This window comes from Amblyomma americanum, chromosome 1 (genome assembly GCF_052857255.1).
Source record: "Amblyomma americanum isolate KBUSLIRL-KWMA chromosome 1, ASM5285725v1, whole genome shotgun sequence".
Lineage (NCBI taxonomy): Eukaryota > Metazoa > Arthropoda > Arachnida > Ixodida > Ixodidae > Amblyomma > Amblyomma americanum.
In genome coordinates, this window is record NC_135497.1 from 533,510,788 (window position 1) to 533,529,859 (window position 19,072).

Consider the following 19,072-nt stretch of genomic DNA (forward strand, 5'->3'; position numbering starts at 1 on the left):
GGCTTAATAGTGGCAATATCTGACAGAGGCAGTTGCGGATTACACATGAAGTACTTTTATGGGGTGAGCAACATAGTGCAGCTTTCTTGGTGAGAATGTTGAGAGAGCTGCTGCACAGACCGCCACAATACCCATTTGTTTTAACACCTTTTGAAATTCGTTACTGTTGGATTGAATCTAATGCCCCGGACATTATGATGGAGTTCCATTCCTTGCTTCAGAAGTGCGGGTCACCCAACCAGTTTTGCACCTTGCTCGTGCCCAAGACCTAACGTCACTTGTGCTTAATTAGCACTTTCAGGTTGTATTTTGTGACATGCTTCATACAGCACACGGAATTGCTAGGAGTCTCGTTTGCGCAGTAGAAATAGAAACCCACAGTCTGCATGTCCATCCGTGATAGCTGGCAGTACCAGTCAATTTGGCTGGCTAACTCCCTCTTCGGAAGGTTAGAGGATTAGCCCCGAGTTCCGGTGCCTGGCAGATGCAACTTATCTTCAAAGGTCAACCAAATGAATTGGACGAACTTAAAGGGGGAAATAAGTGAAAGCTGCAGGCAAGGCATGTCAAGTCTTCTCGTGCTAGCGTTAAAAATGACAATCGCTGAATTCTTCTTTCACTCCCTCCCTTATCCCTTCCCTTACAGCGCGGTTCAGGTGTCCAACGATATATGAGACAGATACTGCGCCATTTGCTTTCCCCAAAAACCAATTATTAATTATTATGAATAAAGCTGCAGTGGCGTTAAGGCTTCTCCGCAGCGCATAGGGGCTGGTAGGGAACGCGATGATGACTGCATCTACAGTAGCAGTGCATTTTTGATGCATAAATGTTTGCTCGGAGGAAGTAAATCAGCCCCACTGAAGGCAAAGGCTGCTGCACGCTGTTTAGCGTGCCAGACAATGTATAACAGGATGTGAAAGAAGGCGGCAGAAATTTGAATTGTGTCAAGCAACGACGTCATTGTCCAGTTTCTCCACCGTCCTCCGATGCTTTGAGTAGCCTGAAGAGTGCTATGACTTCACTTGGCAATCATGCCATTGCTTTACATGCTAGAGCTAAACAACTTGGTATGCTTAACCTACAAGCTTCATGCATTTGAATCCTTGTATCTCCCCGATTTGACAAAAAAAGCGTTTCAGCTTCCCTTTCAGATTAGCAATCTTGCAGACAGTGGTGGGGCATAAAGTGGAACAGTATGGAATGCCTAACACACTACCACAGAAAGCAGTGCGAATAGACCAGTTGCCATGCAAGCCAGAACTAAGAGACACATCAGACTGCTACAATGGAAATGTCAATGGTCCACCTCGAGAATCTACACGTAGTTGGCATTGATTATGTGTTAATCAACTAACAAAGGCTCTCTCGAGATAACCACTGTGGCACTGTGGCGCTTGTGGACTGCAGAACAGACCTGGTTTTGGCTGGCTGGCCTCGAGTGAGGAAAACAAAGGCCATTGACTCGCTTCAATGCGATTCCGCAGCGACAGTCATCGGACCTTTTGTCGTTCCCATGCTAAAAGAACAGTATACTGTCAAAGAATAGTATAAAAATTGGTACATTCTTTTAAATCTTCCTCTGTGATGAAAATTACTAAAGAAATACTCTTGGTTTTGGTAAGAATTGCTATCTTAATTGCCAAGAAAGTCAGGCCAGACCTGCCACTGCTATCGCGCAGTTTTCAAGCTTCAAGGCTCTCATGGCAGCCTGGCTCTGCCTCATGGAATGGACACATAACACGCTTTACTCACTCCTGTTCATAAAGTAATTTTCGTTTGAAGACATTTAAGACATTCATGTTTTGTTCCTTGGAACTGCTCATTTCTTGAAATGCTTTGAATCAGATTGCCAAAATAATGACAGCAGCAGATCTGCTACCAACAGAAAACTTGCTGGCAACAGACATCATCGTCCTTATTTTATTGATAGGTTTTTAAAATCTCCTTAGAGCATTGAAGCATGTTTGTGCATCCAAGTAATGTAATGCTCATTACTGTCACTGTACACTACCTAAGCAGCGGCAGTCATGTCTGCGATGCCTTTTTACTGACCCTCACTACCATGGGAAAAAAACTCTGCTATATAAAGAATTTTTTTAATTGTTCTACCACATTTCTGAGCCCCAGAGCAGGATGTAAGTTTATTTTGGAAAGATTCTTTTGATTGCCAGAATTAAGCCTTCGTTAATTGGGGCTTCAAGAGAGTTCAGATTATCAGAATCAACATTGGACACAACAGTAGAAGCAAAGCAATGCACGGACCTGAGCGCTTTCTGGGTGTTGTCAAGCTCCTGCTGCAGTGCAGTGACCGTGTCAAAGAGATCGTTAGTCTCGGCACGGTCCAAGATGGCAGAGCCAGCGGAGCTGTCAGCAGCCATGAAAGAGTCACCTTCACCTGTACTTGCATGGGCATTGCTCCAGACCTCTGTGAGTCGACGGACGGCCTTCCGACAGCGTTCATGCCGTGGTTCCAGCTGAAGTGGCACCACTTCACAGGCGATGCCAGAGAACTTGAGCGCCTTTAGAGACTCTTCAAACATTGCCATTGATGGGCAGATGTTCACCACAAGTGAAACCTGGCCACCCGTTGTAAAGTAGGCCTGCATCACCTGCAGACAACCACAGAAACAGTGATGAAATGATTCAATTACACTGAAGTCTTAGGCAGCCCAAAAATCTACATACCCTGGAAAACCAATTTTATGGAATGCATCTGGAGAAAATGAAAACATCATTAAAAAGAGCTTATTTAGCAGATGAACTCTGGCAAGCGTAGGAAAAAAGCAGAAGTGAATTTGAGTGTGTTGTGTTTTATGGCACATAAGGAGCTAAGGCCATCATGTGCCAAGTACAAGAAATATATGAAAAGTTTTTTGCCGAAATTTATACAACTGAAAAGTCACCGGCAGTCTAAAGGGCCTAAAACATCGGTACTACCTAGTGATCACATCGAAAACAAATTTTACGATGGCTATTAGTAGAAGCTTAAAAGTGGGTTGGGTAACCTCAGCAGTTATTTTTTGCTGGGCAAGGATCTCAAGGCTCCCAACGAACCTAATAAAGACCTCAGTCTTCTCCTCATTGAATCTGAGCATGCGCAGCAAATATTTTAATAAAATGCTCCATTCAGTCAAACACTTGTGTTTAACGCCCGAGTTGTGACAATACATCAGCAGGTTCAACAGCTACTAGCACGTGAACTACAGTAGAACCTCGATAATACGACTTTCAGGGGACTGCATGAAACAGCTGTATAATCTGAACGTCGTATAATCGAAAATCTTGCACAAATGATGCATTCGTGTAATAAACGCGTCCACTACTCTGGCTTTCAAAAATTCATTAAAGTTCTTGCCCCCCCCCCCCCCCCCCCGCGTTATAAAAGCGCCTGTTTTCATTCTGAGAGATATAGTTCTCGAACCGCGCCCAGCCAGGCCTTTCTGTGTCGAAGAGGAGGCTTAAGTAAATGAGGCTCACGTTAAATTGACGTCACATGCTCCAATAAACTGATAGTTTGGATAACGCGACAGAAATACAGCTTCTCCGACCCTGTTTTGCGGTATGCAGTACTATGATGTGCCAGCGACATGTCTTTCTGCTCAGGCTTCCTTGAGAACAGTTGTCACACCGCGGCAGCTGTGTCTGTAAGAGAAATTCGCATCATAAAGAAAAAAAACACTGCTTGCGATGCAAATGAGCTGGCGGCACTTTCTGCAGCGATGTGCGACCCACCTGGTCACAGCACTTCATTCACTCCTGGCTTGCTCGGTGTTGCTAGGCCTAAAGTACTTTGCACTGAAGCCACAGTGGAAAGCGCTTTCCAACTAGCTGCCGATGATCATGGAATGTGCAGTCTTGTTACTGCTTCTACAATAAGTTCATGCTGGTAGGAAAGTACAGATAATTTCTCTAACGCCTTTGTCAGTGAAGCCTGCAGAGAAATTAGGCAGGCAAACCACCTGACACCGACTGTTGCAAGTCGCAAGTGCGGAGTCTGAGCCGTTAGCAGAACTGTCATTACAAGCAGTCATGCTTTCGTTCGCATTCCCTGCAGGCACAGCTCCGTCCTGATAATAAAGTCTGCCAATAAAGTGCTCCGCCAGAGTCTATCATTCGGGATGGTTCCCGCCGGCCATCGTATGAAGCGGGCCGTGCGTATTTTTCAGCCATATAATCAAGGCTTTTAATGCATTATCCCTATAAGAGATGCGCCGGGCCGGCGCCAATTCATTGTAAAATGCAGGTCGTCGCATGAGTGGGGGACGCATAATTGGGGTTCCACCGTATAAAGGCCAGCTACATGGCTTGTTTACTGCCGGGGACACAGACAATGACTTTAGCCCTGGAGCCATCCAACGAATACAGCGCTGCGTTCACTGCTATTGTCAACATCAACAAAAGGTGCCGACCGCTGCTTTAGTAAGCAATAAGCAGTTTGGCGGACAAGTTCTTGTAACACTCGCACTTTAGCAGCAAGTGTGCCAAGGATGCATTCAGTTCTAGAAGCCATCTCACGAAGCTTGGAAGCAGCAAGGTTTTGCTATTATAGCGCACACAGTACCATACAGAGCCAAAACATGACAAGATGAATTCTCTGTGGAAAAGCTCGATAATCATGACGTTATACTAAAGGAGGCAGGTAAGGTACAAACTATAGTTCTCATTAACAACTTTAAATATCAAGGGAAAAAAAGTTCAGAATGGTAGAGAAAAGTAAAAAAAAGTAAAAGTCACCTGCATGACCTCTCAACCAAACAAAGAAAGCTGTATAGCTTTTTTTATGTAACATAACCGTATGCCTACTATTTGGCTACCCTTGCAAAATACAGATCAGCCCCCTTTGGGTAGCTGTTGGCAGTGTTTTGTACCTTGGTGAGCTTGCTCTCACGGAAGGGCACAGGCACGTTCTTGGCAGCGTCCTTGTTGCGACGCAGGCCTTCGAGGCAGCGGCTGAGCACCGTGAGGGAGGTTTTGATCCGGCCAGCTTCGCGAAGCTGCGACCCGTCGGTTCCAGACTTGGATGGCTTCTCTGAGCCAGCCAGGTCACAGAGCATGAGTGAGCTGACGTGCCAGTCCTGGCTGCCCGCCCCCGAGGCCACCAGCCGCACGGTAAACACGCTGTGGCTGCGGCTCGAGTTGCGGTTTAGGTGTGTCTCGGCGATGCTCCGGTTGTGGTATGCAAGGCACAGCAGCCGGTGTGCTTCGTCAGCAGTGTGAATAAGTACTTCAATGAGCCCACGGATGAAGAAGCGCTTTGCATGGTCCTCCCCAAGCCTGAGCAGGGTGCGGCGGATGCCTTTGGCACCTTTTTTGTGGGTGCCTCCGCTGAAGGGAGCAGCAGGTCATAGATTCTTTCATTGTAGATTTCGTAAAAGGACAGCCACAGCAGAACCTATTGCGGGTACAGTGAACAATGAAGTCAACATTCTGCACCAGATATGGCAGATATATGGCGAGTACCCCTTTCCAAACTACACACCAACTCCACTTCAAGGATGAAAACAAAAAATCACTACAGTCAACTACTCCACCTGACTGCTGCTGCTGAACGAACAGATCTACAGTCAACTGTGAAAAGTGGCTCATTGGTCCTCTTAAACTGGTTGCACTTAACAGAAGTGCTCGAAATGTCTGGGCATGCATAAGCATATAGGCAGAATTGGTAAACCAGCAATAAGACGAGCATGCAATAATATGTGTAACGGGAATGTTGAGCACCCTAAGATACATTTTCACAAATTCAACAGAAGGCCTGCATTAAACTTCTTTGGCTTTGGCATAGGCTTTGGCATTCTCAGTGAGCCTCTTTGAATTATCGCGCTCGGGCAGCCCGCTGGCTGCCAGAAAGTTCTCCCCTGACAGGAAAGCGCGTCATCGTCACATGGGCTGGCGGCCACCAGAACCAGCTCACGGTAAGCGCACCATGAATCACGGAGGGCAAATGCTCTCCGCAGCTTTGGGTTCTGCTGCATCTCACTGCTATGCGCGCTTGAGATCGAAAACAACAACCGGAAGTTATTGATTGCTGCTGCAGACTGCAGAAAAAAACAGCGACCTGAAGTTATTGAGGGCAAACCGCAGATTGCAGAAAACAGCTCATCGCGCTCGCAACCTGTATAGTACATCGGCAACGACGACGTGAGCGTGTGCCTTCTTCGGTGCACAGTATGCTGTGTAAGCTTCATGAAATCCTCAAAGGCATGCGATGAGCAATCACAATCCAATCTCTGTCAGTCGACACCACATCGGAGGGAAAAGCTTCCTGTGTGTTGCTCATCAAACAACACGCCACACTCTCGGATTATCGCGCGTTTGTTTACTACGTAGTAAGTATGAGTGGTATAACCGCTGGCAGTCGACCCTGCGTGGTGATTGACTTTGCTACAGTCATTGCGATTTCTACGTCTGAACTGCTTCCTGTGGGCTGTAATCAGAAAAGAATGTGGATACATTCCATTCAACTGTAGTCTGTCAGCCGCCAGCTTTTGCTGCTGGCAAGGAATGCACGCGTAATCTCTACACTTGCTACCATACCACCTATTCGTCATCTGCTAGTTGCCCGATCTCTGCCAGCACAAAATAGCCTGGCAAGTCTGGCTGCCCGCTGGTAGCTTGAAACCGCCCAGCCAGAGAAAAACGATCGCGTTCTGGGCAGCCACTGGAAGTGCACGGAGCAACCCAAGAAAATCGAGCGCTTGGCTCCACGCTCTGGCAGCCCGCAGGCAGATAACTGAAGAGGCCCAATGGTTAGCAGTACACTTCTGGAAAATTCTTGCAAGAGCATTTGCATTTATGAAGAGCAATCCTGAAGTTAATAGAATATGCATGCTCAATGCCTGATTTAAGAGGAAAGCTGGTCTTAGAAAAAAAAAAATTAAGCTATTCAACAAGAGTAAAATTATTACCCTGCCTATCATAGAAGTTGAGTTACAGGGTTTTCAAGCTTCCACTTCACAAACTGGAAGGAAAGTTTGTGTTCCTGTTTCTGAAGTGACAACTTCAAAATCCTGTAACTCAATGTTATGATAGGCAGGATGACAATTTTACCTTTATTGTAAAGCTCGATGTCAAGAGAAACCAATAGCATGCAATCTAGGAAATTCCATGCAGCAAATTTTCTTTAAAGCTCTCAGCAAGAAGTTGCATAACATATTGCTTAAGTGCACAAGGAATAGTACATACATAAAATTAAATGACATATTTGAAATCAGCGCGCAAAAATACGTGTTCCCTGAGGATTTCATAATTGTGACTTCATTAAGACAGCCAGGAGTCCAAAATTTTCATGATGTGAAATTGTCTGCTCCTGCACAAACTTAGCCAATACCATGATCTGAATTTAATATTATGGTCAAAATAAAGATTTCCTGACGGAATAAATTGGTATGGTTGGAGAGATCAGCGAACCTTTTTTTTTCATTTATTTAAGCATCCTTGTCATCCCTCATTACATATCCTTTTATACCCCGAGGCAATAAACATCTCTTTTAAAAAAAATAACAGCTGTAGATTCCACAAATGTCATTTTTAGACCAATGCCCCCTTAATAAATTTTTTTCTAAGTCCCTCTTCCCCCTTAAAGTGCTCGCGGCCTTTACACTGATGCGAGTGAAGAATGCTCACTCCAATTCCAAATGGATGTAGTACTGGTAAGGGCTAACATGACTCATTACTACATATAATGTCCGTGTAATCTGCTGTGTTTAATCGAGAACGCATAGAATTCTTTGACAGTTTGCAAGGCATAATTCCAAGTCAACATAGCAGATGTCGGTGCATGTTTTTCTTTGTGAATTCATGATCTCCCCTCCAACCATTTTTAACTCCTGGACAGTCAGCCATGTGCTGCACTGTGCGCACGATGCCCCTCACTGACCTCCACAATCACACAACGGCCGGCTCTCCCCAGCCTCCTCTGTGGATGGCGTTATTAGGACTGGCGTCAGCGGGTTCTCGAGGTTTTCCACCAAGACAGCATCTCTCACCAGGTGTCTGCGTGGGGCCATTATCGCGTTTTGCCCGGTCGTGGCGGGGGACAAGCATGGCGTGGGCATATCAGGGTTCAGAGAAAATCCCCTTAAGGAGTTGCCGACAACGCCGCCGCCAGCAAGTGGTTTCAGCCATCTACAGATTTTTCCCGGCGTCTCTAACGACCCAACTACTCCTGGCTTCCCGGGATCTGTACGAGCAAGAGCTCAAGCGTGGAAATCAACCTTTTCAGCAGTATTCGGTGCCACTCGTCCACAGCAGCCACCGGCCCTGCTAATGGCAGAACCACTTTGGATTATGTCCCGACGGGGTGCTCCGGCTTTGCGCCTCGGCTTCTTTGATGGAAGAATAGGGTTCGCCAACCGTGGCAGAGTTTGCCCACCAGCTGACGTCACCTACCAGCCCGGCGGGGGTCCTGACCGCATCCCTCTCTCTATCGGGCTCAACTTATGCCAGGGGCGTGTCTGTGTGTGTGGAGGTGTCCGCCTGTGCGTGCGTGTAAAAGTTTTCGGCCACTCCTACCATGACGAGGGCGTCCCCAACCTGGGGAATATAGGGAAGCCAAAGTGTATAAAACTGGACGGCAGATGCAGTAGAAGCAGCTCACTTCTGAACTAAAATGCTTGTAAATATGTAAAAGAAACCAAGTCTCCTTTCTCCTCTAACAACCCCTGTCACTCAGCAGCACTCCTGTCCGGGTCGGAGCGGTCGTCGTCTTGACAGTGGTTGTGTCGAGAAGCGACCCCGATCCCCACCTTCAACAACGTCTACCTGCACCTTTTCACACCCCTTAACTGGGTGTTGCCAGTAAAAACAAAACAAGAATGCAGTTTGCTTAAAGCACGACTTCGGCAGGGGCAGGAAACTTCAGTTAGTGTTGGTTTGAAATACTTCAGCACACTTCGGTGACTGAAGAAGAACTCATTGCTAAAAATTATTCATCCCTGTGCATGTAAGCAGCGCCAGAGACAGCAGAGGTGGCCAAATTGCTCGAGGCACCGGGAAGCGATGTTGCTCTCTTCGCGACCCCGCCATGACATGCACCATTGGCACTGCACGCCTTTGGTGCTGATTCAGAACGCACCTGCCCAGCGGAGTCATTGCTGCCTGCGCTGGAGCGCTACAGGAAGAGTGAAGCATCGGTGCCATTGTGAGGCAGGTGAAAAGTGCTGCAGTCCGCTGCACTGCGGGCACTCTTCTCGCCAAGCAGCTGGTTCTTGAGCTGCAAAACGGCAGCCTCTTCTGTGGTGCTCAGCTGAACCACTTCGTCAAAGCAGTCTGGCCGCACGGGTGCCCCCTGGCATATCTGCACAGTAGAAAGAGGTTGTACTGAGTCATCAACATTGTGTATGCTTGTAAAGGCCAGAAGGGTCACCCAATATCAGTTTTTAGCATGGCAATGTAACAAATATGAAAGAAAAAGGACAACCATAGTATGTTCAAGATAGTTGTCGTTGGCTGCAGACATTATAACAGCGACAACAGAATGGATAAATAAAAACACTTAAAAAGGTCTAAGTGCAGAGCAAATCTTGGGCTGCTGCGAGGGAAGAGGGGCGTACCTGGGTGCCAAGCAAACGGAAGAGGCGGTCCAAGGTGCGGGGCACGATGCCAGGGTCAGTGCGTGGCCCCTGCATGGTGTGAGTCTTCCCACCGGACGTGGGACCGTGCGCAAAAAGCAGCACGTTTCTGCCGTCAATGAATGCGTCTAAGGACTCCTGCACCACCCCCTGGAACAGCTGCTCCTGGCTGCTGCTCTCTGGGAACACCTGTGCACGCAGAGTGACGCACCTTGAGGCACACAGCTACTGCCAATACAGCGTCCGACTGCCGCCTGAAATGTTATGACTGTACAACCGACACTCACCTCTGCAATAAGGAGGTGACACAACAAACGCAGAGTACTATGTATACTGTTGCCTGCTTGCAAGCATTGCAAAAGGACTGCTGCATCAAAGCTGTGCAAACATGTATCAGTGGTCAGCCAAAAGGCAAGACAACCAAACTGTACAAAATCTTCCATCCCCGAAAAAGACCCCATGTACACATTTACAGCGACAGCTATTAGGCTACTTTCAGTTTTTGTGTCGGCGTAACACGTGTGGAATGTGTTATGCTGGTTGGTTCGCTTAGAGTTACGGCAATACGGCACTGATTCGTCAGGTGCAGCAACATCAAGTATGACATGACAAAGCACCACACTGGCTGGCCGGCTAGAATGCCAATCACGAATTGGTCCAAGCGCGCAATAGGCAAGCCTACTCAAATTATGAAACACCCCAAATAACATCGTAATTTCAAGCCACCTCAGCTGTCACTGAAAATGACTGCTAAATTAAAAAAGGTCTTCTTGGGCACCCAAACGAAACTGGCAGCATTGCACATGCCCTGCAAGTACTTGCACTATGTACAATCGTGCCTCGTTGTCACAACCCTCGTTAATGTGGATAGTTTTTCTGGGCACCAAACCTGTTAATACAATTACACCTCTTTAATAAGGAAACCTGCTGCCCAGACAATGAACGGTGCCAAAATGCACCAAGCCCATTGGGGCCTTGTATTTTTGTCGCATTAATGCAGACAGCGATGAAAACAGAACTTCCTCTATCCCAAATAGATGTTTCTTTCTCTGCGCTTTGAGTGCAGGACACCTGCTAGAAACAGAGAGCAAGGCGAAGCTGAAGGAGTTGACGCTGGTGTAACGCGGGTTCTAGCCAGGGCACTGGCAAATCGAAGTCGACGAGAGAGACCGGGAGAAGATGGTTTTCGTGATGCCCGACGGACTCCATGATCTAACGGTGCTCCCATTTGGTCTGTGCTCAGCACCGGCCATGTTCCAATGCATGATGGACAGCGTTCTCTCTGGCTTGAAGTGGCAGACCTGCCTGGTGTACCTGGACGATGTCGTTATATTTTCGACCGCATTTGACCAACACTTGGAGCGGTTGCGCATTGTGCTACAAGCACTCAAATCCACACAACTCACCATCAAAGCCGAGAAATGCAATTTTGGCTTTAAGGAACTTTGCTTGCTTGGTCACGTTGTCAGCGCACAAGGTGTTCGGCCGGACCCTGACAAGACCGCTGCTGTCTCAGGTTTTCCATGCCCAACTGACAAGAAGGCCGTTCACCGCTTTTTGTGTCTGTGCTCGTGTTATCGGCACTTTGCTGAAAAATTTCTCGCGAATCGCCGAACCCTTAAACTGACTGACTCTCAACGATATGCCCTTCGTGTGGGGAAGCGACCAAGAGGCTGGATTTGTCGAGCTTAGAAGCCGCCCACAACGTACTCCAATACTCGCCCATTTCAATGAACACGCTGCCACGGACATCCACACTGATGCCAGCAATGTCGGCCTTGGTGCGGTACTGATCCAGTGGCAAGATGGAGCCAAACACTTACGCGCCCTGAGACCAATTATTCTACGACGGAGAAGGAGTGCCTTGCAGTGATATGGGCCATCAGCAAGTTCCGACCGTACCTCTACGGGCGACCCTTCCATGGGGTAAGCGACCACCATTCCTTATGCTGGCTGGCGAGCCTCAAAAACCCATCAGGACACTTGGCTAGATGGAGCCTACGCTTGCAAGAATATGACTTAACAATCGTCTACAAGTCGAGCCGTAAGCATCAGGGTGCGGACTGTTTTTTGTCGCGCACGCCTATCACAATCGGCCCCGAAGAACCCGCCGATGATTTTCCTTCCCTGGGCGCTGTTAGTACTACCCAAATGGTGCAGCTTCAGCGGGCGGACTCGGAGTTCGCGCCACTAATCGATTACCTCGAAGGCGTCGATCCTCACATCACGCGTGTGTTTCGTCGTAGGCTCCACACCTTCACTTTACAATCTGGTGTTCTCTACAAGCACAACTTTGCCAGCAACAAACAAGCGTTCCTGCTTGTCGTACCATCGCAGTTACGGCTAGAGATTTTGAGTGCCTGTCATGATGCACCCTCTGCCGGCCATGTCTGAGTAAGTCGTACACTCGCACGAATTAAACAAGTATTATTGGCCCAGGTTACTGTGCGGGCCTACGTAAAAACATGCCGTGACTGACAACGTCGGAAGTCTCCTCCGTTGAAACCAGCCGGATTTCTTCACCCCGTCGATCCACAGAAGACCCTTTTTCACTAAGTGGGCATGGATCTCCTTGGACCTTTTCCAAAGTCTTCGTCTGGAAAGCGTTGGATCATCGTTGCCACTGACTACCTGACACTGTATGCTGAGACCACGTCCCTTGTCGAAGGCACTGCTGCTGAAGTGGCAGAGTTCTTCGTCCACAACATTGTCCTGCATCATGGAGCCCCGCCCTTGTTACTGACTGGGGAACTGCTTTCACTGCCCGCTTAACCCAGTCCGTGATGACTGACGCACACCAGCCATCGACGTGCTAAGGCCTATCACCCACAGACAAACGGGTTGGTAGAGAAACGCAACCGCACACTAGCCGACATGCTTTCCATGTATGTTGACGTCGAGCATCGAACTTGGGACGCATTGCAATTTGTCGCATTGCACGAATTATCCAAGCTGTCTATAGCTCTACAGCCGAAAGTCTCATTTCAGTCACTGTCAGCCGAGTGGGTACAGATGCATATTGGTGGTTAGCAAGATGGTGAGGCTTCAATTTGTTTAAGCCCGTGCAAAAGTTAGGCTAGAGGCAATATTAACACTGCACCATGTCTGCCGAGATCTTGGTGGAGAGATGCCAGTGGCCCAGTAATGCATGACCACACTCTACATAAACTTGCACACAACTTCCCTGAATTGAGATTGCTTCCGTTTCCAAAAGGCTGTTGACTATTTGTGCGCATAACAGTGGGGGTAAGATGCAATACTCGCTCAAAAGTCACAATTAGTACTTCAGTGTGCAGGCTGGATTCGGCTTGCAACCTTTTCAAGTTTTCCTCAGCACACTAGTTTTTATACAAGTGGACTCTCCTGCCATCTTACTATGCATTGACCGCCCCTGAAGTGCACATTGCTGAGCAAGAAAAAAATTAACAAGGAAAAACGTGGCATTGGCATTTTAATGCTTAAACATTGTGTGGGATGTACTCATAGAAAATACATTGTGGGCGATGAAACCCTTGCACTGGTTGCAGGCTGTGCCTGTCAGAAGTATGACCCTGAAAGAGAATTCACCAGTCGTCCAGGTATGCTGTGCTGAAAGTGTATCACACTGCCAACTATGCAGTCTGATGCACAATCATCAGTAGTAAAAGCTCGTTAATTGGAACTTCTAAAGGACTAGAAAAAGATCGAATTATCGAATGACCCTGAAAAATTCACATTTATTCAGTGAAAGAGTGGGCAATGGCTGCTTGCTTTTGAGATGAAAACAGAGCAAAAATGACTACTTCGCCTGTTTCTGTCACTACATTTCTGCGTGCATACTATCAGGGGTGTCGAAGCGGAACTGCTCCATAACTCATTCTTGGCAAAGCCGGCAGCGTCGTTTCCATAGATACAACAACCATGCAGACGCCCAGCTGGCCCAGCTATGCTTCCTCATCGCGTCGACGGCACAGAATGGCCATCGACGTGATGATGAAACGAATGGCTTTTTTTCTTTGTTTCCTTCCTTGGGACTGAAACGAACGCTTGTAGAATGGAATGGCTCGATCATATTCAATCAAGCTGTTCTCAGATACACAGAGAGTAGCCGTAAACGCTGTGTACAGAAAGGTTCCAAGTCCTCCGATGCAAATAGGCACCCTAGATGCAAAACAATAGCCAGAGCCTCTGGTGGAAGTTTTTTTTTGTTCTGTTTGCTCGGCAATGCCTTTACGCAAGGCAAACTTGTTGGATTTGTTGTTCTAATATAAAACCAAAAAACGTGATGAAGCATATCTTCATTTATTAACACAATTTTGCAGTATATTTACTATTTGTCCAATCATCAAGCTCCCATCTGATGATGTCATGTCCACTGCTAAAAATCGCTAGTATGGCGACTCCATCAGCGCCACGAAATTGTCTTTGCGAGCTAATTAAAATACTAAAACCGGAATATACATGGCATGACCGATGCTAATAGCAGAACTATAACAACCAACAGGCAAAAGAATGGACTGAAAATGTGTTTCACAACCCCTTTATGGCGTAAGCCTTTCTCGGCTCATGAATGACGTGGACAACTTGTGCACGGAAGTTGAAGACTGAAGCTGTAGAGCGAAGTTGTCCACAAGACTGTCTGCACGAACTCTCAATCAAATGTTGTATGGTAATTAAAATAAAATGTAAAAGTTGATTAAGCAACACTTGATAAGCAACATATATGTAATGATAGTAGGGGCAGTTAGTAAATAGATAGTAAAATATAGTGGCAGACAGTGATAATGATAGCTACTGATAATGACAGTGCTAGAGGTAGATAGTGGTAGTGATAGCTCCTGACAGTGCCATAGATAGATAATGATAACACTATCATCATAAATAAAAATAACAAAAATAAAATTGTAGGTAGAAAAAGAGGAAAGGCTTTCGCATCTTCGCTCTTAAACAGACTGAAATGCAATCGTGTAATCCTGTGGAGAGTATATCAAGTCACTCAATCGCTACATACACTGTGTTTCCATGAACACCTGAGCCAAATAATACACTCCTACATGCAGCAGAGAACTCACCGTTTCACATGAAAGTTCGAGAGCTTTTTCCGTGGACTTTTTCAGGTTTGCAACCTCCCCACTTCCCCCTCTCATGCTCCTGCATATGCCGGTTAAGATGTGGCTATTGGTTAGATTCTTGCAGATGTCCCGCAGCTACCATAGCCTCGGCCAGTCATTCTTGCCGCTCAGGCAGGTGAAGAAGCTGCCTGCCTTCCCCAAGTCCACCTGCTCAGTGCTCAACCCACCTGCCAATGAACCTACCTTGGTGAAGTTGAAGCATTTCTGCTGCTGGTGCTCCAGAGTGGCCGTTGTTGATGCCACAGTTGTCTCACTGTGGGGTTCAAAAGCCGGGTTTTTGAACGGCTTGCCGCCCACACGTGGTCGCAAGCGCAGGTACACCTTGAGTGCAGAGCCTGCAGACAAAAGGCCGCTTCAATGTTGCAGCACTTCAGTATCTTCTTTCAGAGTTTCATGCATGACCCTGCACTTTGAGCAGGTCTGCTTGTCAAGCTGAAATGTCACCCATGTACTGTCGCGACCACAATATTGCGAGACATGGGAAAGCACGGCAAAGCTGTTCTGTGCCCCCTAACAGCACACGCGCGTTTTTTTCTCCCTCGCAGGCACATCTGTACCGTCACACCTACTTCACGTGCCATACATAAATTGGAACCGGCGGCAGGTGCCGCTTTGGTATCTGGCTGCGGCTAGTGTTTGCTCTAGCCATGTGATCGATGAAGCAAATTGCATGCTGCCTTTTGCTGTGCAGCAACTCTGCAGGCGGGTTGAAATTATGTATTTCTCTTTTACTTTGCAATATAGCCCTCTTTGCGTGCATGTGCGTGCATGCATGTGTCAGCCTTTCCCTCTTGAACCACCCATTGGTGGGTGCACATCAGTGTAACAATCCAGTTGCCCCATACGAGCCTCCGCCCACTACCCATCATTCCGCCAGAAAGCCAATGCCCACCATACACACACCTACACCTCCCAGAAGCCCCTGCAGCAGTGGAACTAAAAAGCGACGGTGAAATCAAATTCAAAAATGCAATGGGAGGCAGATCGACCCATTGATCACTTGTCAAATTTTTCATTTTTCTTCAATGATCTTCCTTGCATTGCTTGCCTATTTGTCCAGCATCACGACTGAACAACACAATAAGACGTCCAAAGTTAGCACTGTTAAAAATTAGACGTCCTCCCCAATGCAGAGTTGCCACGCTGCGAAAGGCGGTATGTGATCTGCTTCGCCCATCGTAGTGGCTATGGGAGAAGCTATGGGAAAAAGCTGAGCAGATGTTTTCACTTTCGATACAATGATGCTTTACGAGTTTTTTTGCAGCAGTGCACTGCCTCCAAGTCTGAGAAATTTGAAGAACTCACTGGCAACAAGGGCTGCATCCAGCTTCTGACACACCGATTCCACCGGGGGAAGCTCGGGTTCCATTTCGGGAAGTTGAGCAGACTCTGTAGAGTCTTCATAAGGTCGGGCGGGCCTGTGCATGACTTTTCCAGCCTGAAAAGGAAGCAGGATAGCGTTACACACAGCAACCAAAGAGACTGAAGACAGCTACACTGCCTGCCATGAGGTACACAGTACAGAGATAACCGGCTGCTTTCCACTAGCCAAGTAAGGACGTTTGCCTCAAATCAGCACAGCTGCACCTTTTCACTGCCTTAATAGGAACAAACACACAAGATTCGAATGCGACGAAATTAAACCTCTCTACCACAGCTTCATTCCATAAACATGTGGCAATGCGTACAGGGATAGTCAGAAGTGCTAAGGGCAAAGAATTTTTTTGTAGCGGTACAGCTTGGCACTTTGAAGCCTTTGAAGCTACCAAAACACTCAGTTGCGCCTGCAGGGGCATCAGACACAAGGGCATAAGAAACAGGAAAAATTTTTATGGCAGGCTGCGACAGCGCAGAAACAATGCCAGCAAGATGGAGCTGGCGCCGGAAGCCCTCGCAGAAAATTGTGAGGGCGCTGACAACCAGAATGCCTTCGAGCGAGCCAGCATGCTGGCTGTCGAGACTAATCTGCTGATGGCGCTTAGTTGAAACCTTGGCATATTCAGCACAAAGTATTATAAGGCATCCAGGAACCCCACCTGTGTAAATTGCATGTGTCAAGTGGTCAAGGGGAAGTGGACCGACAGCTTCAGCCCCCCCGAGGGAACCGCCAACCAAGCCAATTCCATAATGTGAAGACTTCGCGACCCTCACAGCTGAAATGTCGACCTATTTAACAGCCACCAATTGGACATGGGCTCTTCTATATTCGCAAAAGACCTTGTATAAATTACTGCCGGAAGAACTTGAATATGTTGCCCTCAGTGCCAATACTTGTGTGGCAATAAGGAAATGATAGTCGATTTACACAGTTAGGCCAAATGCGAATAAGCTGTGCTACCAGTTCAGTTTTTCACTTCGATTTCTCTGTTCAAATCCAGTGTTCACGGATGGCAGTTGTTTGGATAGCGATAATAGGTTAACATCCATGTATGGAGAATTGGTCATTTTCTACATTCATAGATCCTTGGGAGACTTCCTACCCCTCCTGGTGCAGTAGTCAAGCAATGCACCACTGCCCTTCTATGACAGGTGGGACTTGGGTTGGGTTGCGACCCGGGTTGCTCTTCCCGAGGAGCCTCTCACGATTAACTGAGCTGTCGCCTGACACAGTGGGCAGGCTGCTCACCTGTCCCCGGTATGTATATATATATATATATATATATATATATATATATATATATATATATATATGCGCACCCCGCGTGATTTACAGGCGTGCCAAAAACATTCAGAACCACCTAGTCCACTCCAAGGAACACAAAACCCCAAAATATGGATGCCAGCCCTGTGGTAAGGGTCGCTGCAAAGTTTGCAAGCACATGCAGACTACGTGTTCCGCAACTAGTACGAGGTCAGTTTTCCAGCATTCAATCAACGGTAACTTTGACTGCGACTCATCAAACATTATTTACCTTCTTGAATGCACTTTGTGTAACCAGCAATACATAGGACAGACAAACACTGCATTCCGCATTCGATTTAACAATCACCGCGCACACGCCAAGTCTCTCCCAAACCTTCCCCTATCCAAGCATGTAAACGCAGAAGGACACCCATTTGACCAACTAAAAGTAACAATTATTCAAGGGGGCTTCAAAAACAGGCGAGAACGTGAACAGCGTGAGTCCTATTTTATCCACAAGTTTAATACTATTCAAGAAGGTCTTAACGAAAAGCCTGGTACCCTTTCTTTTATTCACGACCTCCAAACAAAATAATACTACACTTCTCGTTAATTGGCTAACTCAGATATACCTTTTATAACTCCTAGTGTATATCCCAGGCAATCATACCCCTCCTTACTTACACTATCCTGCCTCGTGCAGTATTGATAAGTTTTTGACGTTCTTTCCTTACATTTTCCGACAATCTGAAATCTTTGCACACAGCTAGCCCAGCCCTCCTCCCCTACAAACAAGTATTCCCGGCGAGGTCGGTTCAACGACCCACCCACGGAGAGGGTTGCACCGTTCAGTGAAACCCAGACCCCGTGAGTAAGTTCTTAGACATGTGCTCGTTAACGTAGCCCACTCCTTCCTTAACGTTCTAGCCCTCGGCTCACCGGAAATTAGTGAGACCCCCAAAAGGCGCCTGGTTTGGCCTGTTCGTCACTGCCAGTGTCATTTGCGCAGCGGCTCCTCTTTGGCCACGCATCTGCAGCGGCGCCCTTTGTGTTTGTGCATTTTGTTTGTGTTTTGTTTCCGTGCTGCCCATGTCCCCCGCACCGTCTTCCTCTCCCTTTCTCTCGTTTCGCCATCCCCTTTTGTACCCCACCCTTCCTTACTATACTAGTTTTCCCCCCTTTTTTATTTTATTTCTATTTTTTTTGCTTCCTCCCCCAATATTGTCCCGGTCTGCTCCCCGCACCCCCATCTTTATTTTCTTTTTTTTCAGTTTTTTGAACCGTTGTTGCTATTTGCGTGTTACACTCCTTTCTCCCTCCTCTTGAGCTCACAAACTTAAAACGTCCATCCGACGCGAGACCACTACAGTCCTGAAGAAGACCGCACCGCGGTCGAAACGTTGATAAATAAAAGTGTCTTTGTAGAAGTGCCCACTTCTCTTAAATATATATATATATATATATATATATATATATATATATATAGAGAGAGAGAGAGAGAGAGAGAGAGAGAGAGACAAACATAGGCAGGTTGCCCACCATTCAGTGGGCAGGTGAGCAGTCTGCCACAAAACTGGCTTCAGACAGACAGACATACAATGGCAAAATGCAGGCAATGGTCACTGTAAGTGCTAGCGCACAAAAAAAGCGCCCAAATACCCTGACAATACATCATACCAATATGGAACCTTGCCTTGACCGTATTCCAGACACAATACAGCAAGCTGCAGGCAAGCGGGCAGCAAGGCTGTGTGCCATGTTTTCTG

At 47.2% G+C, this 19,072-nt stretch overlaps 1 pseudogene; it reads right to left on the bottom strand.

Moving 5' to 3' along the window:
- LOC144129150 (uncharacterized) overlaps nucleotides 1-16,109 on the bottom strand; it is a 34,463-nt pseudogene extending 18,354 nt beyond the window's left edge.
- Nucleotides 16,110-19,072: the final 2,963 nt, after the last annotated feature.